The 21,975-nt window shown below is 37.6% G+C and overlaps 1 long non-coding RNA gene across 2 annotated transcripts in view; it reads left to right on the top strand.

Moving 5' to 3' along the window:
- The first annotated feature begins 300 nt into the window (after positions 1-300).
- The window catches only part of LOC309807246, a 115,791-nt gene continuing 94,116 nt past the window's right edge, over positions 301-21,975 (top strand). For both annotated transcript variants that reach the window (XR_014294537.1, XR_014294538.1), the window contains exon 1: positions 301-431. This is a non-coding gene — a long non-coding RNA (uncharacterized lncRNA). The remainder of the gene's footprint in view (positions 432-21,975) is intronic.

The following is a 21,975-nucleotide window of genomic DNA, read 5'->3' as shown; positions in this document are numbered from 1 at the left end:
ACCCACACAGCGGAATGGAGCCGTCCATGCCGCGGGAGTGACAGGGGAGCGCTCAGAGGAAAGGCGCTCTGCAGGGAAAGTCACTCTGGCTCTTCTCTCTCGGTCCACCAGCCGGCGACGCTTCTTCTGTAAAAGCATTCCTAGAAAATAACCCTACAACCGGGAACGGTAGCGATCGTTGAGCGCAGTTTCCAGGAGCCGGTGCCGGGAGAGGCCCCTCTCCCCCCGCGGCTGGCGCGGAATGTGGCGATCCGGCCAGGGGCGGGGGATGACTTCCGGCGGCCGGAGCTCAGCGCCGGGAGCAGGTGCTGCAGCTGGCAGGTGGGGTGGGGGCCGGCCGAGCTGACCACACACAGACGCGGCGCGGCGGCGCTGCGGCCCCCGGGCAGCCGGCGCCGGGGACATGCGCTGATTCGATCCCTCCGGAGAAGGTAAGCAGCCCGGCTATTATTAGCCTCGGCCACACTGCGCGGTGCTTTCTGCTTGGTTAGTAATGGGGTTTGTAATACAGAGGGAAGAAGGGGAATATCCCTGCCGCCTTCTGCAATGGGAAAAGGAGCAACAACTGAAATTGAAATGTTAATCAGCCAAGTGCTTGAGATTATTGGAGGAGCGGTGTTACTGGGCAAACAAAGAAGGCGGTCAGCCTCTGTAATCTTAAGATAATCAACCATTGCTGTGCTACACTCGCTTAGATATTGAAGAGGATTCCGACGTTGCTACCTTCAACTTTCGCTTGGTTAATTTGTGGTTTGCGAGCAGCAGGTTCTTGTCAGCAGCCTGGGGAAGTAATCGGAAATCTTCCTTCTCCTTTTGCGTTCCTCAGCCTCCTCCCTTTCCAGTTATCAGAATGGGTCTGCACATTTCAACGTCAAACATCCACTTCAATACTGAACCTTTAGAAAGAATCTCAAATTAGAGGAGAAATTTACCTCCTGGAGTTCAGCTTGGGTTGAGCAGCACTTGTCCCCACTTCTCCCTTCATTTACCATCTTCTCTTGTCAATCATTTCATTGATTTCCCCCCACCCCCACCCCCGCCGGGGATGCTGTGCTCATTAACAAACCAGCTCTTGTCAGCTCCTGTCCACCACCTGTGTTCCGTGACTGATTTTTCAAGGACCCAGAAAGGGCATTGCCTTATACCACGTTTGGACTGTTATCTGTGTCCTTCCCCAAAATGCATGGCATGAAAAATCCTTTAAGCCCAGTACCAATATGGTTTCCGATAACTCCCTTCATTGTAGTCACTGCAGCTACCAGATGGGTTTCAAGGACAGCAGAATCTATTGGGGTGTGAGAAAGAGGGCTCTACCTACATATTTTGTGCATAAGAATAGGTGGAAGTAGAAATGCAAATGTCAGTCTATCCCGTTTTTCTTGAAGGTTTTTTAGTCCAGCTAGCTTGTGAGACACCTAGCTGGGTAGGGTATGGGGCAAGCCCTCCTGCAAAAGCAAGCAGTGTGTTTGTCCTAGGATTCCCCCAATAACCTCAAAAGAGTTTCCAGAGAGACTTTTCCCACAGGCAGTCAGAAAGCCACGGGTGGTGGCCAAGGTAAACCTCAGGTTATTTGGGCATCCTCAAGTTAGTCTCCCCTTTTAGGGGTTCTGACCTAGGATTTCCCCACAAACGCTTTGCTCCTGAGCTCAAGTGCCCATTCTTGTTGCTCACCTAGGGATGTACAATTGAATGATATTCTGTGAAATGGTGAAGATTGCTATGGTGGGGATTGCAAATGTGCCACTTCACCAACAGAGAACAGTTGTAATAAGCCAGACTGTGTGGTGTCTGTGTGCCAATATTCCATTTAAAAAGAGGCTTGTTATCTTTAAATCTGAAATTAAAGAGACGGTTTGACTCAAAAGGCCATGGATTTTATTTTAACAAATTAAAATAGGAGATCAATAAAAAAGAGGGCCAGGGTTTATAGCTAACCTTCTTAGGGTTTTTTTTTTCGGTATGCGGGCCTCTCCCTGTTGTGGCCTCTCCGGTTGCGGAGCACAGGCTCCGGACGCGCAGGCTCAGCGGCCATGGCTCACGGGCCCAGTCGCTCCGCGGCATGTGGGATTTCCCCGGACTGGGGCACGAACCCGTGTCCCCTCACGGGCCCAGTCGCTCCGCGGCATGTGGGATTTCCCCGGCCTGGGGCACGAACCCGTGTCCCCTGCATCGGCAGACGGACTCTCAACCACTACGCCACCAGGGAAGCCCCTTACCTTCTTTTTTAAATATTGCTTTAGAACAAGATACTGGTTCTGAAGAATCATGTTACTTCTATTATATATCGTTATTGTTTTTCTGATTACAAATTCTCTATTTATAAATACACTTTGGAAAGACTTGAGTTGGTTTCTTTGTCTCTATCTTCAGTATATGAGGCAGAAGGAGTGGAGGCGGGTGGGCAAATCCCACTCCAAATGGCCCACTCAGAGAACTGTTCCCCGGACCATGCAAAGCTCTGGACCGAAATTGTTTTGGCTGGTTGTTATTATTACCTTTAAATTTGGTTTGGGTTTGAAAGATTAAATTTTCAATATTCTAAAATTTTGACTCAGGCACACCAAGTAGAAGAGAGAACAAAGAACAAGAATAGCAAAACTATTTTCCACCTTTCTTACCTAATTGTAAAATATTTAATTATATGAATAATTATTCTGAATAATAAGTGAAAAACATATTAAAATAATAATTCATTTTTAAGAAAGTAGCCCAAGGTTTATGAAATACAGGTTAGTGCAATTGATCTTAAGTACAGTAAAAATTTCTGTAATTTTAAAAGGTGTTTTTATGTTGAGTATTAGTACATGAAAATATGCTAATGATGGTTAGAAATTGAAATGTCTGTTACTTGGTTTCTGAAGAAACTGAATTCTTTGGCAAGAAATGGGTCAGGATTAGGGGACTGGAGCCGCCAAAGCCGGCATCATACCTGCCAGTGATTTTATAGGTGAGATGAATGCATTAAGTTATGGATTAGGGTTGGAGAAGCCTTCTGGGGAAGAAAGAAAACAAGATAGAAAATAGAATTTGTTATTTTAGTGCAACTAAGATAATTAAATTTAAGTTGTTTCTGAGTTTGGACTTTGTTATATTTCAATAATTTCTGAGGAAATTTTCTAAATTCAAAGCCCTAGGTAGAAATAGTTGTATGATTTCCTATCCGAAACTGATTTATGACTCTATTTCCTTTGTTAAAAACGTTTCCCAGAGAAAGGCAAAATTAATTGCCCGGTGTTAAGGAGGAGGAGTAATACCAAATAGAAGGATGTACGCTATTAGTTGCTAAATGAACTGTGGGAACTTTTTTGTAGATTTGACAAGATAGAATTGAAATCAATCTGTTGCTTTCCAATCACGTAAAAAAAAAAACATTTAGTCTGGTGGGTGGTCAGTGTTATCAGTAATTTAAGACTTGAGTACCGATTTAGGATTCAAAGTTGCTTCTCCTTACAAAAGGCATTTTCTGGTGCTGCATTACTGCCATTAGCTACAATTGAAATAGACTTATCCTGAGATTTTGAAAAACAGAAAAAAAGATAGTAGGATTAATAAGGCTTTGCCTCCACTGAGAATAGGTAGAAAAAGTGCTATTTTGAAAGTTATCAATGGCCTCTTAATTGCCAGATTTCTGCGCTGTTTCAACCTGCTCTTTATGTCTTTATTTTTAAGTTCTCTTCTAAGTTCTTTTTTAAAAATTTTACTGCTTAGTGTTTTATTCACTAAAATAGCATTTTTAATTGAAGTAGAGTTGATGTGTAATATTATATAAGTTACAGGTGTAAAATATAGTGACTCACAATGTTCAAAGGTTATACTCCATTTATAGTTATTCTAAAATATTGGCTATATTTTCTGTGCTATGCAATATATCCTTATAGCTCATTTTATAATAATAGTTTGTACCTCCTAATCTCCTATCCCTATATTGTTCTTTTTTTTAAATTAAATACTTGTGTTCAAAAGTATTGTTAATAAGTAATATATAAAGAGATATCTCTTTATCTAGTTTCTCACTAATCCCCTTAAATTACCTCATGACCAGCCTAAAACAAGTGCTGTTTATTTCTAGTTTGTGCCTCATGATATCATGACTATATGTCTTCATTTGTTCCTTTCACTCACCCTGCTACACGTTGCAACCTTGCTCACAGCATACACTGCCTCTTCCATGAACCCTTCCCCATACCCACCTTCCTTCTCATTTCAGATGTGTTTCTCCCTTGTCTAAATTCCTATGGCACTTCCTATTTTGGTCTATCCTTTAGTTTGAACATGATTTGCTGTTGTAAAATAACCCTAGAGAGCAGAGTCTTTGACTAACGACTTTTTATTACCTGCAACTCATAATACAGTGCCTAGCTATGTATATGCAAAGTAGATGTTCAGCAGTTTGATGTTAGTGAAGAAATTAGCTATTATTTTCCAGGGGTGTATATCCACCTACTCTGATATCCAAGTTAGGCTCTAAATAATGTGTGCAAGTACATTTTAGTTTAAAATCCCTATATAATAATATAGTGAAAGTACATTCAAACAGTTATATTCAACAAAAGTTATTGTGAGCTTACATGCCCTTAAGTGGATATTGGCTCATCCGTATCAAAAAGCATAGTAAGCATTACAAAAGAAAACTTCAAAGAAGACATTGTACCAGCTTTCAGTATGCTTTCATTCTACTGAAAACAAGTAAGCAGGGGAAGATGTCTTGCATAAGTAAGTACTAGTCTTAAAGCGCTCTGCTAGGTACTTTCATCTATGGTGTATAATTTCATCCTGCTACTATATGCTAATTTTATGCTGAGACTCAGAGATCTTACCTAAATGGCAGAGATTCTTTCCACATTCACATGCTGTTCTTTGAAGTGTTAACGAGTGAAGGAAAACTATAAAACATAATCAGAGTAGTTTAAAATGGTTTTGTGATCAGGCTTTCCAGTGCTTTTTAAACTTTTGGGTCTTAACATCCCCTTTAATAATTCAATAAAGGCTATGCATCCACTCCCCAAGTACATACACAACACACACACACAGAATTTTGCCTGTAATTGCAGGTGTTTGCGGACCTAATAAAGCCCTCCTTTGCAAATGCTTTAAGGACATCTACGCTGGGCTCAGTTTTTCTTTTTGCTTGTTCTATGCTTAACATTTATTTTTGTACCTATTAAAATTAAACAAATTATTATCTGTTATAGTTGAGGTATAAACCTAAGCAGCTTCGTACTTTACAACTTTTCTTTTTGCATTTTTGTATTCTGTCCTCTCTCACACAAACACACACATTTATAAATGAGATCAAATAATACTTTTCTGTGAAGAGAATGCTTAGAATTTATTCTTAACTATTTTTCTATATATCACACGTCAGCGTTAGCTATAGTCATCATGTTGTACATTATGTCCATAGTATGTATTTATCTTACAATTGGAAGCTTGTACCTTTGACCGTCTTCCTCCAACTTCCCCTCCCCTGACCCTCTGTCTCCTGTAACCACAGGTCTGATCTCTTTTTCTATGATTGTTTTCTTTTTTTTTAGGTTCCACACATAAGTGAGATCATATAGTGTTTGCCTTTCTTTCTCTGACTTATTTAACTTAGCATAAAGCCTTCAAGGTCCATTTCTGTTGTCTCAACTGGTAGCATTTCTTTGTTTTCTTACAGATGAATAATATTTCAGTGTGTGTGTGTGTGTGTATACCTATAATATGTATATACCTATAAATATATAAAACAACCTCTTTACCCACTTGTCCATCAATGGGCACTTAGATTGTTTCCATGTCTTGGCTATTATAAATAATGCTGCTATGAACATGGGGGTGCAGATATCTTTTTGAGTTAGTGTTTTCATTTTCTTTGGATATATTCCTAGAAGTGGAGTTGCTAGATATATGTAGTTCTAGTGTTAATTTTTGAGGCTCCTCCATACTGTTTTCCATACTGGCTTTACCAATCTACAATCCCACCAACAGCACAAGGCTTCCCTTTTCTCCACATCCTCACGAGCATTTGTTATCTCTTGACATTTTTGAGGATGACCGTTCTAACAGGTGTGAAGTAATATCTCAATGTGGTTTTAATGTGCATTTCCCTAATGACTAGTGGTATTGAGCATCTTTTCATGTACCTGTTGGCTTTTCGTGTGTCTTCTTTGGAGGAATGTCTATTCGGGTCCTTTGCTCATTTTTTTAATTGGGTAATTTTTTTTTTTTTTGCTATTTTTTTTTCCACACCCTCTCCAGCATTTATTGTTTCTAGATTTTTTTTTTTAATTCATTTTTTTAATAAAAGAGGTTTGGCAAATTGACATCCAGTGTATTTAAGGAGGAAATGTCACTCATAATATAAGTGGTAATGTAATTGGTACAACATTTAGAAGAACATTTGGCAGTATCTACAGTTTAAAATGTTCTTAATTTTTTTTTTTAATTTTTTATTAGTTTCTGCTTTATAACAAAGTGAATCAGTCATACACATACATCTGTTCCCACATCCCTTCCCTCATGCATCTCCCTCCCTCCCACCCTCCCCATCCCACCCCTCCAGGCTTTTTTGCTATTGATTTGTATGAATTTTTAATTTATTTTGGATATTAACCATTATCAGATATATGGTTTACAAACACGTTTTTCCCATTCTATAGGTTGTTTTTTCAATCAGTTTGTTGATTTGTTTTTGTTTTTGCTTGCTGTGCAGAAGCTTTTTAGTTTGATGTAGTTCCATTTGTTTATTTTTTATTTTGTCGTTTGTGTTTTCAGTGTCATATCCAAAAAGTCATTACCAAACCCATGTAATGAGCTTTATTCCTATGTTTTCTTCTGGCAGTTGCATAGTTTCAGGTCTTACATTTGAGTCTTTAATCCAATTCAAGTTAGTTTTGTGAGTGGTATAAGATATTGGTCCAATTTCATTCTTTTACATGTGAATATCCAATTATCCCAGGGTTCCCTCGTATGTAACTTCTCTCTTTTCTCTTGCTGGTCTTAAAATTCTTTCTTTGTTTTTGACTTTTGGTGATTTAATTGCAATGTGTCTCAGAGTAGCCCTATTTGAGTTCAACCTGTTTGGGCTTGTTTGGGCTTCATGGATATGGATGTCCATTTCTCATCCTAGGTTTGGGAAGGTTTCATCCATTATTGCTTTAAATATACTTTTTTTCCCTTTCTCTCTCTCTTTTCTTTTTCTGGAATTCCCATAACATGAACATTGTTTACTTTGTTGTGTCCCATAATTTCCATAGGCTTTCTTCACTCTTTTTATTCTTTTCCTTTTTGTTCCTTTCACTGGGTAATTTCTAAAGTTCTATCCTCCAGTTTGCTGATTCTTTCTTCTGCATGGTCGAATCTACCTTTGAAACTTTCTATTGAATTCTTCAGTTCAGTTATTGTATTTTTAAAATCTAGTGCTCCTGTTTTTTTGATGTTGCTATTTCCTTGTCAAACTTCTTGTCTTGTTCATGCATTGTTTTCCTAATTTCACTTAGCTGTCTGTGCTTTCTTGTAGTTCACTAAACTTCCTTAGGAGGATTATTCTGAATTCTTTGACAGTTCATAGATACTCTTTTTTTTTTTTTTTTTTTTTTTGCGGTGTGTGGGCCTCTCACTGTTGTGGCCTCTCCCGTTGCGGAGCACAGGCTCCGGACGTGCAGGCTCAGCGGCCATGGCTCACGGGTCCAGCCCGCTCTGTGGCATGTGGGATCCTCCCGGACCGGGGCACGAACCCGCGTCCCCTGCATCGGCAAGCAGACTCTCAACCACTGCGCCACCAGGGAAGCCCAGATCTTTATTTTTTTAAGGTCAGTTATTGGAGTTTTATTAGTTTCCTTTGGTGGTGTCATATTTGCCTAATTTTTGTGATCCTTGATTCCTTACTTTGGTATCTGCATATCTGAGTAATTGGGCTCTTCCTCCAGACTTTACTGGGTATTATATTCAGTAGTAGTAGTAGATGGGGCTATGAAGTAGTTTCCTGGCAGAGAATCAGAGCTTGTATAGGACCTGGCTCTGGACAGGACCCAGAGCCTGTATAGTTCATTGTTTGGGAACCCAAATCAGGCCAGAGTGTGCACTTAATTCCCTGGTCAGGTGAGGGCACTGGTTTTGCCCTGCAGATGGGGGAGGCCACAGGCTGTGCTGTGTGTTCAAGTGCCACTGTATCTAGGGCTGTTTAATGGGCTGTACAGCTTCCCATGTTCTCTGGTTAGGTTCCCCAGTTGGACATGCTGAAGGCTGTATTCAGTGATGAGTAGGGCTATGAATTAGATTTCCTGCCTGGGTGCAGCAGGAGAAGCAGCTCTAAAGCCAGTAAAGCTCTTTGTTGTCTTAACTCAAGCTGATCCACACTCCACGTTCTGTGGCTGAACAAGGCCACTGGCTTGGCTTTGCAGACTATCAGCTCTGCCTGCCCTTCTCTAGGCTTGAGCACTGCTGGGCTGCACAGTTTCTAGGAGTTGTCACCAATCCTTCTAGTCAGCTGGGCCAGGAAGACACTCTCCACAGCAGATGGGATGGGGCTAGTCCCAGTTCCTTTGCCTGGGTGGGATGAGGAGGGGCCGCTCTAGGCTACTCTTAATTTCTCAAACAGGCTCCCCAGTTGGGAGGAGCTGGGAGCTCCTCTCAGCCTTGGATATGAATTAATCTCCGTGCCTGTGCATGGTACCGGATCCCTCCACACCTGATACTGGCTCTGCTTTGTACCAGAGCCAGTGATGAGCTCTGGCTGCCTGCCTCTTGGCTGGAGCACGACTGGGCCAAATAGCTTCCAGGATTTATTGCCAGCCCTTTTGGTCAGATGGCCAGAAGACACTGTCCACAGTGGGTGGGCTGTGACTCTGCTCTTTCCCTGGCTATGGGCAAACCAGGTTCAAGGGCCAGATGCGTATCAGGTGGATCTGTAGCCTGAGTTCCCTGGTTGTAGTGCCCCGCCGACCTGGCTCTGTAGATAAGCAAAGATGCCCGTTGTGATCCCCACTTGGGCACTGCAGGTATGAATTCCATCGGTCACAATCCACGTGCTGGCTGCTGCATGCCCCTTCCCCCTTCATCACAGCCCGACTTGTAGTGGTCAAGCCCTGCAGACTCCCCTGCAGCCCCAGTGGAGCAGGTTAGAGCAGTGGCTCCCACAAAGCAGCCCCGATGCTAGTGGTGGAGCTTGCCGTCCCCCAGTTCTCTTCTCCTACTGGAGGAACCAGAGGTTCACGGGAGGCCTCACCCATGGTGCTCCACTGGCCTGGGGGAGGGGCAGCGTGGTCAACGTGTAGCCCCTTCTCTCACCCTTCGAATGCAGTCTGTCTTGGTCTCTGTGGTGCACGGGGGTGCTTCAGCCTCACCTCCACGTTCTAGGATTCTCTCAACTAGTGTCCTGTTTCCAAATAATTGTTAGTTGTTCCTCCGGGTTGGGGGGGACGCGGAGCCAGGAATGACCTTGGTGATGTCACCCCACTCTGGGCTTACCTTGACAATATGTGTGTTCTTTATAGCCCAGACATTTCTGGTACTTGAAATGAGGTTCTCCTTTTATTGTTCTCCCTGCTTTAGGACCTAAAATGGGAGCTCTTCCTTAGCACTGGCACAAAGGCTGCTGAGATGACTAGGAAGCAAGTGCCAAGGAGGATAGTGAATCAAAGAACCTTGATTCATGGAAAAGGAATCCCAGAAGGAGCTCTAAACGTTACACATTCCAAAGGATTTATTCAGGGTTTTCCAATCAAAATCATTTTTACAAAAAAGAAACAGTTCTCAGACTTAGAGTAGTATACTGCCAAGTACGTGGAAGAACATTGCCAGCAGTTGAGTGGTGTGGTCTGCTTTGAAATATATTCAGTTTTCTTAGGATGGACATATGTCTACTTCAAAGTTACTATTTCTTTCTAGTAATGCTGTCTACAGTAATATATTTGCTTTTGCCAAGTTAAGAAAACAATGACATCCCTCCCAGGTTCTAAAACAATTACCAGCATAAAAATACATTAAAATTTTTCGCTGATACTTAAGGAAACCAGTACTAGCTAGCATTCCTACTGATGCTAGCATTCAAAGAGAGGCATGACAAAACCATTAATCTGGAAGAAACTGGGTTGGAAAGATGGAGAGAAAGAACTCAAGAGGACTACTTAAGCTGTTGCTTTCTTTACATGTCCCCAGATATGATAATAACCATATAAGCTCCTAAAATAAGTGCAATTTTATGCAAACTTCATAGAATGCCTAGTAGGAGGTAAATTTTTACTTTATTTTATAGTATATTTTTATTTTTTATTTTGGTAAAATGTCCCATAATGTAAAATTTACCATTTTAACCATTTTTAAGTGTATCATTTATTGGTATTAAGTACATTCACAATGTTGAGCCACCATGACCATTATCCATTTTAAGACCTTTCTTATTATCCCCAACAGAAACTGTACTCACTAAACAATAACCCCTTATTTCTCCCCGCCCCTTAGCCTCTGGTTAACTCTATTCTGTTTTCTGGGTTTATAATTTGCCTATTCTAACTACCTCATATAAGTGGAATCATACAATAGTTGTCCTTTTGTGTCTGGCTTCTTTCACTTAACATAGTGTTTTCAAAGTGTATCCATGTTATAGCATGTAGCAGCATTTCATTCCTTTTTAAAGCCATACAATGTATAGTGATTTTTAGTTGCAAAACACTTTTAGTACATTGTGTTTCTATTATATTAATGATATCTAGCCTATATCACTACCATATTACCTTTAGTAGATGCCCAGTAATGTGTACTATGAGTGAGCCATAATTTCATTCAGTCAAAACCCATTGATAAACATTTATTAAGTTCCAAACAGTTTTATGATTTCAAGAAATGTGGTAATGGACATAGAGGTTCATGTCTTTATGTGTTGGAGCTTTTACTTTTGACGGAAGAATTCTTGGAGTGGCATGGAATGGTATTGTTAGGTCAGAGATTATGCAGAAACATTTATCATTTGAATACATACATTTACTATAAAAACCATCAACTTCTTCAACAGATAATATTCCTGTAATTTATGTAACCATTTATGACCATCTTAAAAATGAATGCAAGTAATATAAGGGAATCCACTTCGTGTGATTTGAGCAAGGAAACATTCTCACTTTTTTCATTTCTAGTTCATGGAAGAAAATTCCTATACCCAAGTATTGAAATATTTCAAGTCTCTGGATCACACATTTCATCATTTCAAAAATATTGCGGAGTACATCACGGATGTCAGTCAAGTCTTGTAACAACAGTGTAGAAAACTAGTAACATTTATAGCTAGTTTTTTTTTAAGCTTCAGCAATGGATCATTTCTATCCAGCCTAATCTGAAATTTTAATTAGATTAATTTTTAAAATAAAAAAGATTAATTTTTAATCTAAAACTATTTTTAGTTCATATTTATGTACCTGCATTATGGTAAATCTTTTATCTTGTTGTTTTTTTTTCTTAGTTTCTCTTTAGAGTATCTTTTAAAATTTATTTTTAAACAGAATAATTAAAGCCCAAAGATGAGAATGTCTCATTTAAGCTAAACTAAAGAATGTTGGAATAGCTGAAGTATGAACACAATTGGCACAACTTTTCACTACCCTCCATAGAAGAAGACTGTTTTGATTTGCATGGTCCAAGAAAGGAGAAACAGATAACTTGCTGGGGATTGCATCCTGCTTTACTTAAATTAGACATTAACAGGCTAAAAGGGCAAGGATGAAGCAACATGTTTATAACATATTTTTGCAAAGCTACTTACAGGTGAAGGGTTGCAAGAACACAGAGAGACACACCCTCGACATTTCACAACAATATTTTAAGGTATGCCTTTTCTTTGGTTGATAGGGATGGAGGGACCTATTAATAAACATTTCTCCTATTTACTTTTGTCTTTATTGCTGTCTCATCAAACCCTCATTAAAAAACAGACATAAAACAAATAAGCATTCTGACTTTTGCCGAATAAGCACCAACAAGCTCACATCTTAAACATTGGACTGCAATGGCGATGAGACTGAGGATGCTTGGTCATTGCAACAGTGGCAGCAACACGACCTGCTTTGTTCCCTCTGTTGTGCACTGCGGAGTCTGAGCATAGAGAGAAGCCAGTGATACCGTTAGGCCATTCCTTACACTCCCCTCCATGCTCTTTCACACTCAGGTTCTCTGGTCATCTCAGGGTAGTGAAAGACCACCAGGATGCTAATACCCTCTATCCACTCACACAACTTAATGCTTCTGACACTTGCAGAAATATGTCGAATCTGAATTGGTGGTACCCAATAGAGTCACTAAGAATAATCCGTCAGACTCACCAAATCCAAATTCAGATTTAAAGGCCATCAAATTTTAAAGATAATGAAGATTTTAAGATTTCAATATTTCTTATATATGGTCATATGTAAAAATTTAGAAAAGTAAAATTACATGTTTAGCTTTTTAATTATAAGCTATATTCACTGGAGAATTAATGCATTTTTAAAAGGATTCATTCTGAAAAGATTACATTAGCACTTTTTTTAAACCACTACCCTCAAAAATAAATTGTGACAAATCATTGTTCACCCAAGTTTATCTATCTCTCATCTCAAGGAAGTGAGTTGTTCTTGGGGAAATTGCTTTCATCTAATTTGTGCTTTTCTGCAGTGGATCAAGCTGAAATGAAATGGGGCTGACATTCTTAACTATTATTACGTGCCCACATTTACCAGAATTACCTAATGATCAGTACCGAAGAGTTTTATAATAAATAAATATGTATGTATTGAGAGTCTCCACTGATAAAAGTTAGTTGAGACATGGCTGGTGATCCCGTAGAAGAGATTTCTAGCTTATATTTCTTACATCATCTCCCTAGGAGAAAGCAATCCAGGATTGCAAAGCAAGGCATGAGACAGTAGCATTTGGTGTATTCTATAAACGTTTAGATTTCTAGGGAGCTCATTGGTATTATATATTGTGGTGAGCACTCAAATGTAAACTGTTACTTTAAAATAGTAAACTATCAAGACCGTAAAAATTCCTGCAACTTAAATGGTCAGTTTGGTATTTGGCTTTATATTATAGGCATATATATTATAGGCATTTGCAAGATATTTATTAAACAACGGAATGAACCAATACCAGTTAATTTTGAAAACTGCCTTCCTAATACAAAAGAATTGGTATTCTGCACAAGTTCCTTGTGACTATTTTTGTAAGTGTGGTGGGAATGAATTATGGATGGCACTACCCTTTCTCCTGTTTCTTGCCTGAGGTTTTGGTAAGGTGCAAATTAGAGGTGATGGACCTTAAAGTTTGAGCAGTTCAAGACACTCAACCAGTAAGTCAGAAAGAGAAAGACAAATACCATATGCTAACACATATATATGGAATCTAAGAAAAAAAAATGTCATGAAGAACTTAAGGGTAAGACGGGAATAAAGACACAGACCTACTAGAGAATGGCCTTGAGGATATGGAGAGGGAGAAGGGTAAGCTGTGACAAAGTGAGAGAGTGGCATGGACATATATACCAAACGTAAAATAGAAGCTAGTGGGAAGCAGCCGCATAGCACAGGGAGATCAGCTCAGTGCTTTGGGACCACCTAGAGGCGTCGGAAAAGGAGGGTGGGAGGGAGGGAGATGCAAGAGGGAAGAGATATGGGAACATATGTATAACTGATTCATTTTGTTATAAACCAGAAACTAACACACCATTGTAAAGCAATTGTATTCCAACAAAGATGAAAAAAAAAACAGTGAGTAGAATTCAAGTAAGTACTAGTAGATATAAAAATAATAAAAAATAAATTTTGGCAATAAAATAAATAAATAAATAAACACACTCAACCAAGCACAGTCCATTTTCCCAGGACAAGAAAACATATGACATTACTCTTCTTTTTTCAACCACAATGGATTTGAACTTTTAGAAAATTGAAAATGCAAGATACAGATTTTATTGTTTTTAAGTAATTTATTTATTTATTTATTTCTGGTGGTGTTGGTTCTTCGTTGCTGTGCATGGGCTTTGTCTAGTTGTGGGGAGCTGGGGCTACTCTTCATTGCGGCGCGGGCTTCACATTGCGGTGGCTTCTCTTGTTGCAGAGCATGGGCTCTAGGGCACACCGGCTGCAGTAGTTGCGACGCACGGTCTCAGTAGTTGTGGCTTGCGGGCTCTAGAGCACAGGGTCAGTAGTTGTGGCGCATGGGCTTAGTTGCTTTGCGGCATGTGGGATCTTCCCAGACCAGGGTTCGAACCCATGTCTCCTGCATTGGCAGGTAGATTCTTAACCACTGCGCCACCAGGGAAGCCCAAGATACCGACTTTAATAAGAAAATATTAGTCAACAGTTCTCTTATCTCTATGTCTTTTTCTATCTCATTGATTGTGAAGAATACACTCAGAGAGAAAGCAAAATCTACATCAGTTGAAAATTTTTTCCACCTGCATGCATGTTATAGTGGATGTGTAACATCTTCACAGGGTTTGTGAAATCACTATTTCACCACAAAAATTAAATATGACCCTAAAATGATCTGACACTAATTAGTCCATTGAATAAGGGGAGGAGGATTGGCATCTTGGTCATTGTTTAGAAGAAAAAAAAATCATTAACCTGTTAGGCAAAATACTTGTCTTTAAAATAGCCCTTAATAAATATAATAGAAAATGAAATAAAATGGCAGTACAGTGTTATGAAAGGAAAGCAATTGGGTTGATCTCAAAGTGAGTATAAAAATCAATGTTTTTTGTTTAGTTTGTTAATAATTTTATTCTTAGAGCTCTCAGGCAGCTAGCTTTTGGTCATTTTTAAGATCAATCGAAAAGTCTAAACATTATTTTTAAGGTATGCAGCTCACAAGGCCCTCCTCCCCTCCTTTCTCTCTTTCTTTTAATCTTTTAGTTTATTTTGGGGAGTTTTGGCTACCATTTATGTTCTAATCATGTTTTTCAGGAAGTGAATTTGAACTTTGAACCTCACCTAGTTGAATCCTACCTCTATTGTTTTCTATCTCTATGACTTAGGGTAAGTTACTTAACCACTGTGAATTGTTTCTGGATATTTAAAACAGGAAAATCACAGGGTTGTTGCGAAGATTAAAGAAGATAACATAAAAGGGAACTTATTGCAGTGTTTGAGACATAGTAAGGGTTAGTAAACATTTCCAGTTTTTATCTTTCTAATTCTCGTGAGCAGTTTACAATGAGATCTCATTACCACAGATTTTCCCTAAAATTATGAACCTTTTCCCACCCCTCTCCATTTTAAAGCAAACCTTGAAATGACTGAACCTCATAGGAAGATGTCTCAATGCAGGTAATCCCAGTAGCAGGAGAGGTTGAAGCTACCACAATGCAAAGTTGTCAGGCTCTGATCTGGCAGTAGCTGTGGGAATTAGTCTTAGCTTCTATTTTTAACTCTTCCAGGAGTTGATTGGATGACCCGGGAGAACTCACGTGGCATCTTATTTTCTTTCTGAATTTCTTTCTGCATCTTATTTTCTTTCTGAATTGTACCATTTGTCTAATCACTCTTTTCACTGACTCATTATCAGAAATGATATCAAGGTTGTTGAATAAGGGTGTTGATTTCAGAAGTAATGTTATAGAAAATGGGAATTGTTCCCTTTCTTCAAAGCAATAGTTGACAATTTTATTTTATTTTTTTCTGATACAGTATTGAAGTTCCTGGGAGAGGGCAACTTTAATTTATGAAGAGTTGTTAACATTCACTTCCTCTAACAAAAGCCTTTAAAGGTAATACTACTAATTATCTGCCTTGTACCCCAGTCTTTTTTTTTAAATATGTAACTGTTGAAGTTTTTTAATGTTAATCAGTATCATTAAGTTGTCCAGAAAGGAAAATTAATCTGTTACTCCATTGTACGTCATATACAAAGGAATCTTCTTGGTATATGATATCTTTCTATTTGACTGAATCTCAATGAATTTAGAGAGTACATGTAAGAATTTTAACATTCAGAGTCTTATTCATAAACGTGCACTACTGAGTAGATTCAATCACTAGCGACACCTTTAAACTGAAATCAGAAATAGAGCCTCAGTTAACGTGAAAACTTTAGTACCAGAAACACCTGCCTATGGAAACTGCACTGTTAGCACACAGATGAGCTTTAGTATGAGAACAGTTTTGGGGCCTCCCTGGTGGCGCAGTGGTTGAGAGTCCGCCTGCCGATGCAGGGGACGCGGGTTCGTGCCCCTGTCCGGGAGGATCCCACATGCCGCGGAGCGGCTGGGCCCGTGAGCCATGGCCGCTGGGCCTGCGCGTCCAGAGCCTGTGCTCCGCAACGGGAGAGGCCACAACAGTGAGAGGCCCGCGTAATGCAAAAAAAAAACAAAAAAATTTTGTTGGGCTTGAAAAGCACATCATTTTACATTTTTTTTCTTATTTGACTTTTTATCATTATGTGGACCATTTAGGTCTAAGGAAACAAGTACAAAAACTGCCTAAAGCCTTCCATTTAATATGTAAGCCATAGTTGTCCACAAGAGAGAATTTTGTGGTGATCAACAACTCTAGCCAAATCGGCAATAATTTATTTCAGTTGGTAGAGTCTAATCATGTGTACCTAACTATGTTCTTTTAAGTAAAAAGTGTAAAACCTTTTTAGTAGTAAGTTTGTCCTGAATTTCCAAGTCAATATTTTTAATCCCTGTTTGAATACTGAATTCATTAGCTATTCACCAAAGGCTTGAGGCATAGATTTTGGGCATAGTCTGCTTCTAAGAAGAGATGTAGCAAACAGTCTAAATTCCTGTTTGAAATATACATGTGCATACACGTATACACATATATTATACAAAAATTTATAGACAGACATTTCCCGAATTACAATGGTTCGACTTAGCGATTTTTCAACTTTACCATGGTGTGAAAGTGATACTCGTTTAGTAGAAACTATAGTTTGAATTTTTTCATTTTTTCAAAGTCTACTTTGAATTTAGAGTAGAAACTATACTTTTCCCAGACTACTGATATGCAGCATGATGTTCTCTTGTGATGCTGGGCAGCAGCAGCAAGCCACTCCTCCCACTCAGCGACTCGATCACAACTGACACACTTACAACCGTTCTGGTTTTCACCTTCAGTACAGTATTCAATAAAACAAATGAGATATTCAACAGATTATTATAAAATAGGCTTTGTGTTAGATGATTTTGCCCAACTTTAGGCTAATGTGAGTGTTCTGAGCACATTTAAGGTAGACTAGGCTAAACTATGACGGTTGGTAGATTGGGTGTACTATAAGCATTTACAATTTATGATATTTTCAATTGATGATGGGTTTATCAGGATGCAATGCCATAGTAAGTTCAGGAAGATGTGTGTTTTATGTGTATTATATAGATTAATTATATTATCCAATTATGTGTATAAATATATATATGCATATATGTGCATGTATATATGTCTGCTTTCATGAACATTTGCCTTCTGTTTCAAATATTTGATTATATTTTTTATTTTTTTATTTGGTTATATTTAAAATAAAGAGACAAGTTCTTGGAGAAGCATTTGAAGAATCTTTGTTTCCAGAGTCAAGTTTTGCAAAGAAAACTTATTTTTTCACTAGCTGTTTATTTTTCAATAGTTAAAAAAATATTTTTAAATTTCAAAGTGATTCTTTAATATATGAATACGAATATGTATTTACTTCAGGTGCTATATATGTTATTTATACATATGTGTATTTATATATATTTAAATGTTTTTAAACCTGATCTTACTGGGTTATGTCTACTATCCAATTATGTGAGAAGAGTGATATTGTTGCCTTTCAGCTTGGAACACGCTTCTGTTTCATTTGATTATATTTTATCCATTAAGTGCTCTGGCCTTCCATTAGCTCTTTTGCTTTGAGGAATACATTTTATAGTGCATTAGAAATATTCTTCTCTTTTTCATGCCATAATTTTCCAGTGTCTCGCAAAATCGTAATTTGGAATGTTCTGACTTGAATAGTGTTTCAGAATAGAGACTTGTCCCTTTTGGAATCATCAGATCTGTTGGTTAGGTACAGTATTTCTTATTTTTTCTGTTGGGGAAAGGGAGGAAGGAAACTGCACTATGGAATGTTCCAGTTTTTTTTTTTTTTTCTTACGCTTATACCAAAAAAATGCACTCTTCTAGTAAAACTAGAAACATGAGAGTGGCAGTTACATAGTTCCAAATTAGGACAACCTAATATACTGTAAGTTTTTCAAGTAAGAGAATAACCCAGGTAGTATACTATTAACTAGATTTTTAAAAATAGCCATTTGTTGATGAATAATTCTATTCTTTTTCCATTCTTAGTTTCATAACATTTTTACACAAAGGTTTATATTAACAAATGCCATCAGTTGTATTGTTGGTTTCCTCCTGCTTTCTGATTAGTTCTATAATTTAAAAATGCTTAAGGTCCAGACTTCTCAACTAGAAAACATAAGCACAGTAAAAGCAGTGTTTTTAAAATTAATTCTGGAATATATTTCTCTTGATGGTAAAGACATATAAGATTACAGATGTGTATGTTTGGATGCTTTATAAATAAAAGTAATATGATTAATAATAATAATCATGTATTAATTTATACTACCAGAAATTCCCTCTAAATACTTTCTAGGACACAAACATTTATGACATTTCTATATTGTTCTCATTTTATTATTTTAATGAAATATTATACAGGTAGTATTTCATAAAAACATTGCATCAATTGTAATACAAGTTTAGGAATTTTAATTTGTATGTAAATATACTAACTTCCGTTGAAATTGCTATAGCTTAGGGTCAAAATTAATTTGAAGGTTATTACTGTTATTATTCTGGTTTTTCTTAGCTGCTGTCTCAAATTAATTATAAAGACAAAAATATCCCTGGCTTCGAGTTTCTGCACTATTAATGACATACCGAGATGTCTCTTGGGTATCAGTAAATGATATATTTTAGAGCATAACTTACTAAATGACTTGCCAGTTGGCAGACCACCTTTGACAATAAAATATATTTGATAGTCTACCTTTGCAAATTCATTGTACCACACAAATGTGATCTTGGTAATTGACATATGACTATTAAGCTTCAATCATTCTCCATAATATTCCTATTACCAATTATTAACAGAATAAAGGGGAGATAACAATTCTATAGTATTTATTCAGATTTTTATTTAAAGTCAAGTATAATCTATATTTCTATAGTGCTTTTTTAATCTAACACCTCACTTAAGTAGAAGGAAGTGTTCTAGAGGTTTGTTATTAGCTTTTAAATGAAGTAATCTTTAACTGTCTTTTATTTTAAAATACTAAAAAAAAGTTTCATGGTCTTTAATTAAATATAAATATTGGAATTGTCTATGAAACTTTTGAAATGGTGAATCACATAAAAACATAGGGATATCCTTTAAAGCAGGGGTCCCCAACCCCCTGGCTGTGTTAGGAACTGGGCCGCACAGCAGGAGGCGAGCGAGCGAAGTTTCATCTGCTGCTCCCCATGGCTCGCCATCGCTCCCATTACAGCTTGAACCAACTATCCTCCCCCGCCCACCCTGTTGGTGGAAAAATTGTCTTCCGGGAAACCGGTCCCTAGCTCCAAAACAGTTGGGGATCACTGCTTTAAAGTATATGAATTTCTAATATATTTATTTAGGTTATATATGCTGAACTTTTTTTTACATAATAGCTCATAGGTAACCTTCACTATTAAGTATTTTATGATGCTTAGAATCGGAAACAATACAGAAACTAACAAATTAAAATTGTTTTTTGTAAAATATCAAGTGAGAAGAGAAGAATGTTAAATAATAAATATAGCATATTCACAACTTGGTTTTGAATATCACACACATAGAGAAAAAAGACCCAAAGAAAATTTAAAAATTATTTATCAATGGTTAACTCAAGAAATAAGAGAGTCAGGGTGACCTTTACTTCCTCCCGTTCTCATTCTGTAGTTCCAAATTCATTGCAATATATATGTATTACTTTTAGAACCGTTTAAGAAGAAATGTCCCAGTTTGGATAATTTTTTTTTAACATCTAAACATTGCCGAGTATTGTTAAAATGTTCAGTTTTTATGTAGCTTTCTGGAAGATCTAGCTGGCCATAAAAAACTGAATATATTAGCGGAGGGGGAGTTTTCCCTCATCTTGAAATAATAATGATAAATAATATTTTTAAAGCATTAAATAATTTTCAAAGCACTTTTATGTACATTTTCTCCTCAGACCATCCTAACTCTCTAGAGTTGGTAGAAAAAGGATTAGACTCATTTTGCCCAGGGTGGGGGTTGGAGGGTGGGAATTGAAATTCATGAAGTTTAGCAAATTGCCCATTTAAGCCGTACACAGTTATTAAGTGGCAGGGCCAGAATTCTAACCTGTTTCATGCCATGGCCAATCTAGTGCTTTCCTCTATGCTCTAGGAACTGGACATATTTAAGACGTAAGCACAAAAATGGAAATAGGTCTGAATCTTGCTCTAGTTGCAAATTTGCCTATAGACCTCACTGGAGCCTGAACCAGGAAAATCTATATGAATTTCTTTCTTCAACCCAAAGAAATGGCCATGTTAAATAATTCCTAGGTTTAATTTTAAAAAATCTATACTGTGTGTTTTTTCACCATATTCCAGTTTGTGTATCTTGTGTCTATCAACTTCTCCAAAGAACCATGCTTCCTACCTAAAGGATTGCATTGCTTAATAAACAAACATTGACAGTTCTGATGCTAACCTGAATTAAATAATATACCAATCATTTATGAGATCCGCCTTAGTATTTTTACACTCCTGAAATATCATCTCTATAACCTGCTTTTTAAAATAGTCTGACACCTACCAAGTACTCTTTCACTTCCTACAAGAAATCAAGAAAAAGAAAGCATTTGTGTTTTTAATTTTAGTGAAGGGTTCTTGATTTAAGACTTAGTCATTTAGTGTCATTTGAATTTCAAGTGTGCCTCAAGTACTTGAGGTTCTCTCTGTATGACTTCTCCAGAGTTTCCACATATATATCATCATTAATTTCATCTTTCACTTGGGATTAGCACAAGAAAAGTTTTATTTACTACTATTTCTTAGTTTTCTTCATTTCAAATATTCAGTGCCTTGTCAAAAATAATATTATAGTCTTATACTGTTCATTGATAACAGATAATAACAAGAAATTGTGATTCTGGTTTTCAGTTAAAAAAACAAAACGAGAAACTAAAGAAATAATTACTATAACAATGTTTTTCTCCATTTAGCTAATCAGATATTCACATCAGTGAGTGTTAGATTTTGAGACTATGAATCCCAATACTAAATGTTATATATTCAGAGAAGTGAAAAATAATAATTATTATGCTTCCTCTGTGCTAAATACTATTTTAAAACCGGTTGGAATCCCCCCTCACAACAATCCTAAGAGGTAGGTACTGTTTGCACCTATTTTACAGCCAGACAAACTGAGGCACAGAATGATTAAATTATTCATGGTCACACAGCTAGTAAGGCACAGATACAGTATTTAAAATCAAGTCTGTTTTTGTGAGAGTCCACATTCCCAAGCCCTGTGATGAAAGCGTGTGATCCCTACTATTTGCTATATACCCATTTCCTTGCTTTGTGGAAAGAAAGGGAGTGAGGGAAGAGGAGGGAAAGGGAGGGAGGGAAAGAGGAAAAGCAGGCAGAATGGAGGGAGGCAGGAGAATTGTCAAAATTCTGCCAGCTTGTTGATACTGTGTGTTATTTCTTATAATAAGGTTGAAATTAAGGACTTGCAGAGATTTACATAGAATAAATAATTTTAAATTTCCTTAAGGGAAGTCTCTGGTAATATTATCAGATGGTGATAGCAAGTGAATTTCTGTTTAATTCTATTCATAATTAAAATGCTACAGCAGGCTCGTATTTGGAACAAACACAGTTCTGGTAATTCTCATAGTAATAATTCTACATTTTCTTAAATTTGTTATCGTTTTTTTCACCCTCAACACTCTCAGCTTATTTAATTTTAGTACCTACT

This window comes from Mesoplodon mirus, assembly GCF_964341445.2.
Source record: "Mesoplodon mirus genome assembly, chromosome: 7".
Classification (NCBI taxonomy): Eukaryota; Metazoa; Chordata; class Mammalia; order Artiodactyla; family Ziphiidae; genus Mesoplodon; species Mesoplodon mirus.
The sequence above is the reverse complement of the archived record's forward strand: the minus strand, read 5'-3'. Positions and strand labels throughout refer to the sequence as shown.